The sequence below is a fragment of the Mus caroli genome, chromosome 3 (genome assembly GCF_900094665.2).
Source record: "Mus caroli chromosome 3, CAROLI_EIJ_v1.1, whole genome shotgun sequence".
Taxonomy (NCBI): Eukaryota; Metazoa; Chordata; class Mammalia; order Rodentia; family Muridae; genus Mus; species Mus caroli.
Genome location: NC_034572.1, coordinates 76,335,259 through 76,343,343, shown reverse-complemented (window position 1 = coordinate 76,343,343; position 8,085 = coordinate 76,335,259). Strand labels below are relative to the sequence as shown.

The 8,085-nt window shown below is 41.8% G+C and overlaps 1 long non-coding RNA gene across 1 annotated transcript in view; it reads left to right on the top strand.

The window, feature by feature from the left end:
• The window catches only part of LOC110290641, an 18,963-nt gene that overhangs the window by 3,943 nt on the left and 6,935 nt on the right, over window positions 1-8,085 (top strand). Inside the window, exon 2 of the long non-coding RNA XR_002377478.1 lies at window positions 7,817-7,874. This is a non-coding gene — a long non-coding RNA (uncharacterized LOC110290641). The remainder of the gene's footprint in view (window positions 1-7,816; window positions 7,875-8,085) is intronic.

The following is an 8,085-nucleotide window of genomic DNA, read 5'->3' as shown; positions in this document are numbered from 1 at the left end:
GGACCAAGGGCCTCTCCTCCCATTGATGACCAACTAGGCCAACCTCTGCTACATATGCAGCTAGAGCCATGAGTCCCACCATGTATACTCTTTGGTTGGTGGTTTAGTCCCTGGGAGCTCTGGGTGGGGGGGTACTGGTTAGTTCATATTGTTGTTCCTCCTATGGGGATGCAAACCCCTTCAGCTCCCTGGGTATTTCTCTGGCTCCTTCATTGGGGACCCTGTGCTCAGTCCAATGGATGGCTGTGAGCATCCACTTCTGTATTTGTCAGGCACTGTCAGAGCCTCTCAGGAGACAGCTATATCAGGTTCTTGTCAGCAAGCTCTTGCTGGCACTCACAATAGTGTCTGGGTTTGATGTCAGCCAGCCCATCTGTGCCACTACTGCGGACATGTGATGGTAATATATTCTATATACCTTCTAGCAAATACGGACAGGAACCCTGGATGGGGATAGGCAAGATGGGCCTTGCACACAGGAATTAAGGCCCAAAGGAAGAGGCTGGAATGGAGGTGAATCATGGAGAAGGAGGAATAAGAACCTAGATGCTAGTTACTGCCACTTTTTATAATTTTGTATTCACTGGAGAACCGTGCAACATTTCTTAACTTTGGAAAAAGGGACATTCAGAAGAGAATATTGCTGAGACAAATGAGCTCTGAGCCATACCGCATCTTCATCTCAATCCTATCATCCAGCAACTGTGTGACTTCAGGCAGCTAACTCAGTCTTTCTGAGTTCTAGTGCTTAGTGAGCTAGCTACATAGGTTAGTGGAGAAGGTGTCGAGAAAAAATTTATCTCATGCATGACTAACTTAGGTATTGATACCTTTATTGTCACTGTGGCAGAGTATGAATAATAACCACGTGAAAAGGGGTGGATGTTTTATTCCAGTCCACAGATTCTGAGGGTTTCAGCATGCCATGGTAGGCTGTTCTTTCTTGGGAAGAACTGAGAGGTTGAGAGGCAGTCTGCATCCTGACTCTACAAGAAGCAGAGAGCACAAGAGAGCAAGCAGACAATTAGAGAAGTATACATTCTTCAAAGGCCTGTTTTGCCACCAGGCAGGCCACCCCACAACTATAGAAGTTCTTAACTTTCCCAAACAGCACCATTGGCTGGGTACCATTCGTTTAAATGCTTATAAGATAGCAATATCCTACCTCATTTGCTTTAAGTTATTTTGAATGTGTGTGTTTGGGGAAGGGAAAAAAACTAGACAGTGGTGCACAGTTGTCTCCCACATAAAGAAAATCAGTTATTTTAGATATTAGAGTTTAACCTTTCCTGTTCCATTCTTGTTGAATGGAAATGTCTTTCCATAGGCACACATGTTTGTACACATCCATCTAGTGGGCTGTTTAGGAAATGTTCTGGAACCTTTAGAAGGCAGATGTCACTAGGGGTTGGCCTTGAGGCTTTAAAGTCTGCTCTCACTTCCTGTTTACTCTCCGTTTCCTGAAATTGGATGTAATGTAACCAACCAGTCTCCTGCTCCTGCTATATTTTCTTCTTTGCTGCAATGCTGCTTCAGCCATGATGGATTCTACTCCCCAGGAACTGTAAGCCCAAATCAACACTTAAGTTGCTTTTATCATGTTTTTTTTTTAATCACTAAAAGAAAAAGTAAATATGACACTTATTACATATGCTGAAGATTCATTTTCTTATTTTATATGTGTGAATGTCTTGCTTGTATGTACTATATTTGTATAATGTCCTTCAAGGCCAGAAGAGAGTGGAACTTGAGTTATAAAATATCACAAGGGGCCATGGGAGTGCTGGGGACCGAACCTGGGTCCTCTGGAGAAGTAGCTAGTGCTCTTAACCACGAAGCCATCTCTCCAGCCTCCTACATGGAAGACTCTTATTCCTCCCTGCATATTCCCTGTTAGCCCTTTTATGTTTGTCTTGGTTGGAAAGGCAAGATCTAGGAACACTAATGGCTCAGAGGTCACACTGCTTTACCTTTACACTTTTATTTTTCACATAGGATACATCAGTGTGGGCCGGCAGAAGGAGGCTGCACATTGGCCACTCTTAGAACCCAGGGTAAGAGGCTCCCTTTCTGATATTCTTCCATCAGCTCCTTGACTGGGGCAGAAAGGGTGGTGATTCCTAATTTTCCAGTGAAGTGTCACTGAGGAGGTTTTCTGAAACTGAGCTCCTGTGTCACACTCTATATCTGCCTTCCCAGATAGGATTTTTCTTGTCATTTTACTGTCAGATTTTTCTTGATTTTGCATTGGTGGAAAAATCAGAATAAAACAATAGGCACACGTTGTTTCTTCTTATGTACAAACCAGGCCCATTCTTGCTCATATAAGAGACTTCAACATCAGTGAGAAGAGAATGTATTTATTCCAGATGTTTCTCTCTCTTCATTTTTTTCCCAATGTATTTCTTGAGACTCCTGGTCTTATGCAATACTCAAGTAGGGGAGATACTTGATGGGTTCATGTATCTTCAAAATCAGTTCCTTAAAGGTCCTTAGACCCACAGTTTGTCCTGCCTACAAGATGTGCAGGGGTAAAAGATGAAGCAGAATTTGAGGGAAGGGTCAACCAGTGACTGGCCCAGCTTGCATGGATCTCACAGCGAAATATTAAGTGAAGCTTAGGAAATCCAGTGGAAGAGGAAAAAAAGGATTGGAGGAGGCAGAGGGGTCAAGGACACCACAAGAAAATCTTTAGAATCAACTGACCTGGGCCCATAGGGGCTCATCGAGATTGAACTACCAACCAAAGAGCATGCATAGTGAACCCTAGAAGAGGTTGTCGGTGTTTGCCTCCTAGTTGTCATGTGATGAGCTATGTCTCCTACCATGAACTTCTACCACAATGTCCTTCTTTCTCAGGCTCTGAAGCAATGGAACCAATAGACAGAGACTTTTAAAAATCACAAATCGAAGGAACCTTTCCTTCATGTAAGTCTGAGGTGTTTTGTCACAGTGATGAGAAATTGAGCATCGCAGTCACCACTTACAAAGAATTTGCATATGTTTAGGATCTGACCATCCTCTATACTCAACCGTGATATCCATGGAAAGTCTGCTGCCTGTAGGGGTATCCTTTCATCTCTGTTTTCATTCAGAATTAATGGCTATTGAATGGCACTTAGTGATAAAGGGATGTTAGCAATGTTCCTTCATCCAACAACGTTGACATTGAACCAGATCTTTTAGGCCACCAGTAATGCAAATGAACTCATATTGTTCGATGAAAGAAAGCATGGGGTTCCCAGAGAGCTATCTGATGTGTTATAAGCCTGTCACTTCCCTCCTTAATTCTGTGTTCTTTCCTACCATGCAAGTCCTACTCAGTAGTCTGTCAGTGGAGAATAATTATAACACCTCATACTCATTGTTGCCATCCAAATCACCATTCCTGATTTCTTACTGCCAAGACTGAGGGTGTCCTCTTCCCTGCCAACCCAGAGACACTCAAGTTTGGAAGATCACTGAAAAGCTAGTTTGCTCCTTGCTCTAGTCTCCTAGTTTTCATGTTCCTTGTCTGATCCTTCTACTGCCCAATATGTGGTGACCTAATTATGCTATGCTTCTTAACCACAGTGGGGAAAAAATCTAGTCTCATAGATGCTTCATGTCATTTCCTTAGGACACAGTCTGATTTCCTCTTAAATCAGTGAAGAAAAACTGGGCAGCTCATTGCAAACATTCAGTGAGGAGATCTTACAAGCCACACACCTTTTTCTAATAGATAATACCCATGGACTTAATAAGTACCCATGGACTTGAGAAGTAACCCTGGAATAGAAGCAACTTGGTCTTGCTATAGTTTTTGTTTGGTTTGTTTGTTTGTTTTTAGAAAATATAGAGAATCCTAATTTATAGTTTTGCTCTTTTACTGGGACAGATTAGAATCTTCAAAGTAGATTGATAGAGACATTTCAAGAGCAACACGCAACTAATGATGATAATCATTGTATTAAAACCTGCCCCTTGGGATGCTAAAGCACTAGTTTTTTTCGATTGTCATCCTCTTCTTTATGTGTCTTGGAGGTCTTACTATAGACAATCATTTCCTCCTATGACTAGAACATGTTTTTCTTTTAACTGTTATTACTGCATTTATTTATTTGGGGGTGGGTAGTTGTGCATGTGAGTATGTATGAACTTGCTATAGCATCTGTGTGGAGGTCAAAGCAAAACCTGTAGTAAGCAGTTCTCTCTTGCGGCCATGTCACTTCCAACAAATGAGCTCAAATCATCAGGCTCAGGGGCAACTACATTTACTCACTAAGCCATCTCTCCAGCAGCCAACACTGGAATCCTGATGATGTGAACATGAAAAGATTAGTAAAAGATGAATTTAAATGAAGTAAACTCCAAATGAAATATATGTAAGATGAATTCTAGTTTTCTGATGTAAATGGCTTTCACAAGGGTGAGTGCGCATGTGTGCACGCACACACACACATGAACACACACTTAAAACACCCACAGACTCACACACACACACACACACACACACACACACACACACACACACACACCAGAAACAAGGGGTCTTTGCAGCATCCTTAGAAGGATATTTCTGATCTTGGACCATAGTGTTTTTGTAGCCTACTTCTAATCCCTGATTCCAAGTTCCCCCTCTTAACCTACATCACAGGGAAGGGATTACTGGTGCCCTAACCTCATAATTTAATTTTCTGCCTTTTTTTCCCTTTTGGATTATGAATGCCTACTGGAGTTAGGTTGCAATAACATAATTTGTCACTGTCTAACATGCAGTGTTATGTTTGAGACTTTTGACCGAGCAGAATAAATTATTGTCCAGATTTATTAGTGCTATAAACCCAGAGCAGTAGGATGTATTTAAAGTGAGAGATAAGCTACACAGCACTGTGAAAAATTGAATGAAAAGGGTTCTTGTAGAAAATGTTCCCCAATTTTCTGTCTTTTCCACAGTGGCCTAACTCTCTCCTTTTCCATGGATTTACCTGCAAGCAGTTGTCACTGGGCAAGCCGTGGTCACCATCTTGGGCCACAGCCCATGTGTGCTCAACTTAATGTAGATGTTCTTCTTCACTTCTGTCATCCCTAAAGGAGTGGGCACAATGGCTCTCTTCTGTTCCCTACTTGGCCCTCCTCTGTTCACTACAGTGCTCTTTTTGTTATTTAGTCTTTATTATCGTTCTATTTCTTCTTCTCATTTACCTTTTATTGTTACATTTCTACACACATATAAATATAGAAACACAACCCACCGAGTCTATTTGATGTTGCTTGTACGTGTATGATCTTAAACTGACCACTTGGTATTGGTTAAACAATTCCTGGGCTCCTCACTGAAGAAGATTGATTCGTCCCATCTTGGTAGGCATTAATTAGCTGTAGCTCTTCTCTCAGGGGAAAGGACTTGTGAGAGTTCCCCATCCATGCTGGCATGTAAGTTTGAGGTGTTATTGTTCAAGTCTTGGTAGTCGGTCAACTTGGTTCAGATTTCATGGGTATAGATTCACCATACAAAAGATATAATCTCACAGCAGATATCCTGGTTCTCTGGCTCTTACAATGTTTCCACCCTCCTTTTTCATAACATTCTCTTTTTAAATGTCTTGTAACTTGCTTGGCCTTCCTTGCCTCATGTCCTGCTTTACAGACTAATCTTTCTTCCCAGTCCTGGAGCCCCCTGCTCCAGGTTACTCTCTCATTTCTGCTGTTCCTGAAATGGTGGTCACTCTGTCCTCACCACGTTTTCCAGATCTCTGCCAGTTTTCCTTGTGATCAGACCTAGTTTCCCCTCTCTTGGGTCATAGTCAATGAGGAGCCTTTGCTCACTTTATTTTTTCTTTAGTAAGAATGATGACAGCCATGTCTATGACAAGTAGTCCTGATGCAATACTCACAGTTCTATGGATTTGATATGCGTCAACTTATTTTAATCCTAAATACTTTATAGGCAATTAATTGCTATATGTCTAGTAGATTGGGCCACAGTTCTGGATGTTTATGTGTGGATTTTTTTTGGGGGGGGTATATTAACATTTTAATTGCTAGACTGAGGAAAGCCTAATAAACTTTCTTGGATGGGTGGGTTTTATCTATTAGTCAAGGCTTCACCAGAACACAACATTAACTTCTCCCAAACGTGAGGAAATTCTGAGGCTAGGTGACCCTCGAGCTTGACCTGTGCCATTTTTCCTGCTCTGGGATTCAGCTACTATCACCACAGAAGCCAATTCTCTTTTATTTTAAAGAGTGTTTTTTTTTTCCTTTTTAAAAAAACAAGTGTATGATTATTTTGCCTGCACGTATTTAATTGTCACGTGTTTGCAATACCCATAAAGGCCAGCAGAGCTTAATGGAATCACGTGAACTAGATATTACAGATGGAAAGCTGCCATGTGTGTACCTGGAACTGAACCATGCCCTCTTCAAGAACACCAAATGCTCTTAACCACTGAGCCACCTCTCCAGCCCCTAGCCCTTATATCATTTAAAAACATTACAGACTTCTGTCTGGTTCCATTTCTATGAAGGAACTTGAGCAATACTGGTCGGTATTTTATGGTTCTCTCACGTTACTGGTACGATAACTAGGTCCAGAGGTTAGCCAGCTTGTTCAAGGTCAACATGAGTACCCGTAAATGGTGGAGTTGGAATTCTCTCCGACTCCAGAGTTGCATTCCTCAGCAGAAGGTTGAATGCATGTTGGCATAGAGGAATTGTATTTAAAGAAAGCTGCCAGGACTGGCTTGATACCAGTCCCAGGGAAAGCTTTGAGACGTCAGCAGCCCTGTTGGCATCTTTGGTCTTGCAGAGGTTTACATTTTTCCATTGGCACCCTGTGATGACTTGCAACAGCATTTTGTTTTTGGAGGTGCAATTGTAGGGCCAGAGGAATGGAGTAAGAGCCCTCCCACCCGCAACATGCACTCCCATACGTTGTCTTCTGGAAGCTAGTTGCTGCCTCTGTAGTTTCAGCCTCACAGGTTATGAGGCATCTGAGTGTTTAAAGTTTTAATGGGCTTAGAGGTGGCTCTAGAGTCCACTGACATCTGCATTCATCTGTAATTTATGGCTGCCCCTTATTTAGTTGGTTTAGTAAATTGTACCTAAGAGTATTCTCTGAGACTCCGCAGTTGGTGAATGGTTTCACCATTCAGTTGCGTTTCTATCAACTATTTGGCTCTGCCTTTTGCTTTTGGATGACATTCTCAAATACTTAATTTAAAGCTTTGGTCTGGAACACACTTTATCAGACTCCCTTTGTGTGCCAGGAGACCCCTTTAAGGTCTATTCTCTGAAGACTAAATTTCCACACACTAACCCATTTATTTCTGAATTACTCCTAAAGTCATTACATATCCACACAGCAGAAGGCAATGTATGGAGAGTTTAGACCACATAATTTGTGTGGTCTCCTGCCTCGACCCCCACCCCCACCCTTCTCTGATTTTAGTAGAAGGGAAATTCTTTAGTAAGTGGAGAGGGGTGGTGCTTTGGTTAAGATTGTGTTTAACCAAAGCATAAAATTAATGTCTTTTGCAAAAATGAAAGATCTTGCTTTGTTCAGAGTGTTGGAGAGGAAATGTTTGCCCTCCCTGATTTGTTCAGTCTGACCATGCCCCAAGATTAAACTGGGTGATTATGAATATAATTTATTCCCCTTTCAAGTCTGTCAGCATGTGTGTGGATGTGGGGTGTTATGTTTTCCCACTTTCAGGGGGGAAGATCCATACTTGGCAGAGTTAGATTTAAGGCAATCTGTAAAGTCCCTGAGGCAATGGATTGGGATTTTGCAGATCAATCTGGGCCTGACCATTCCCTTTTTCTTTCATTATAGACAGCTTCCTTTTGCAGAGCTAAGCTCCCAATTGTGTTGAGGCCTACACATAATGAAGGTATAACTCATTTGTATTATGATTACTAATGCATGGTAATTATGTAAGCTCCTAAAAACATAATCCAAAGACAAAAGAACTGCAACAGAATTAGATCCTCCATTCACATGATCAGTCTTCCTTTAAGGTCTAAGGAGGGATTAGAGGTTAAAATAAATCTGTTAATATTCCTTCCCCTTCCCCTTCCCCTTCCCCTTCCCCTTCCCCTTCC